The 1,879-nt window shown below is 40.6% G+C and overlaps 1 protein-coding gene across 1 annotated transcript in view; it reads right to left on the bottom strand.

Moving 5' to 3' along the window:
- LOC101858523 overlaps positions 1 to 1,446 on the bottom strand; it is a 16,274-nt gene extending 14,828 nt beyond the window's left edge. Inside the window, exon 1 of the mRNA XM_035972776.1 lies at positions 1,356 to 1,446. The gene's annotated coding sequence lies outside the window, so the exon portion shown is untranslated. The remainder of the gene's footprint in view (positions 1 to 1,355) is intronic.
- Between the last annotated feature and the right edge of the window lie 433 nt (positions 1,447 to 1,879).

Below are 1,879 nucleotides of genomic sequence, written 5' to 3'. Positions count from 1 at the left end.
CACACACACACACACACACACACACATGCGCCTACAGCGACAGTCGAACATGCGCAGATGACCTCAAACGGTCGCTGCGAAAAGTGGCCATCATAGACAATATGCTTCTCTTGGACAGTCAACATATACCATGGTGTAAAATCGTAAGAAGGAGGGTGGGGGGTGGGAGTGTTCGTTTACACAAGTTTTAGTCTCGGGTGAGTCATGGTCGTTAGGTAGGTTTATCTGTAAACATCCAGCACCCTGTACACATCATGATATACCAATTAGCGGCCTCCATTTTCCAGTTTTCTAAATAAGGGGGATAAAAACAGTCGGGTCAAAATACTCAAAAAAAGACAAGTATAATACTATTATATAAAACTTTCTGCACATGGTACACTTGAATAGATACAAGAAAGGCATTGAATACCTTGCTCTTATGGGCAAAATTGAAGGCAAACGAGGCGGGGGTAGGCCCATAGCGACCTAAGTAGAGCTTAAACAGATGGGTGACGGTTAAAGACCAGGGTACAAAATGTATTGCTTTTTTTCGTGTAAGCGGGGTTTTTTAATGTTTAAGGAGCACCAGCGGTGATAGGAATGAATGTGAATATGGAGAATCATATTCTCAGAGTCAGTCTGCCACAATAATTGAGGTCATAAATATTACTATTTTTACAAGGATAAAACCATGTTCCTTTAGGTGTCCTTGCACGCTTGCAACATCTCAGACACCATAACAAAACATTTTCATAGCGTATTCATATAGGTTACCAGCAGCAATTAAAGCCACGATGACAGAGATTTTTATGCCCCTATTATTGTCGAGCATGACTTGACATCAAATTGTCGTCGAATGCGAACTGAAATTTCAGATGCTGGGTGTGGAAATATTGAGCACGTTCGAACGAGAGTGCTAAACTGATAACAGGAAAAATATGTCACTTTTAGATTTTGAATGTTTCTGTCATATCAAATCAATCTCACTGAAAGCAAAGATCTGAAAGGCCAAAAATATGAATATGAAAGTAAAACTAAATCACAAACAAGAACACACATAGATATCTAGAATCTAGATCTAGATCTAGTCAAAAAATGGCTGAAGGTTCACAAGGACATAAAATTTCATTTAGTTGCCTTCTTTTCCCACTCGGGGGAGGAGTGGGGGGGGGGGGGGTGAGTAAATTATTTTTATATTTCCCACGGGTAGGCGAGGCGAGAATAACGGCAGCCAAGATACTAGTAGCTAGTTATCTACGTCGACGAAACTCTAGTCTTAAGCTAGGCCAGGGCTGTTAAACATCAATATTCAAACACACTTTATTCTTTATTTCTTTTCTGAAAACTATAACAATATTTTTCAACATAATTACCTTCTTACACGATGCGTCTACCTGGTACCACAGCACAACCAATTCTAGCTCGCTTCGTGTAGTTTCGTCAGTAATGGCGGAATGTATGAAAATTAAAGTGTTCAACAATGACGTTTATTAATTATAGGCCCTGGAGAAACCACCGGAAATACGGTTAGCCAAGACGGAATAAGACAAGTAGGCTACTAGGCTATACATATTCATCGGAAATTTCTATTTCGTAGCACTAGCAGGTCTGTGACTACCTCAAGGAGCTTGTAAACTCCTTGGACTAGATCTACCTGTATGTGACAGGTTGGCAGCGGCAGTCGGACCAAAGATACTTTCCCTAGCCTACATTCTATCTTTGTAGTGTATACTCTCTTTGGTCGGACTGAGATCTGGTGAATTCTCTAGGATATCATTAATTCTGTAGGTAGACAGAGAGAGACAAAGCAGATACAGAGACAATGAAGACACACTGATAGGGGCATAGATAAAGGGAGAATGTTGAGACACAGACACAAGACAGACAGACAGACGCG

The sequence above is a fragment of the Aplysia californica genome, unplaced genomic scaffold, assembly GCF_000002075.1.
Source record: "Aplysia californica isolate F4 #8 unplaced genomic scaffold, AplCal3.0 scaffold00836, whole genome shotgun sequence".
NCBI classification, from domain to species: Eukaryota; Metazoa; Mollusca; class Gastropoda; order Aplysiida; family Aplysiidae; genus Aplysia; species Aplysia californica.
The sequence above is the reverse complement of the archived record's forward strand: the minus strand, read 5'-3'. Positions and strand labels throughout refer to the sequence as shown.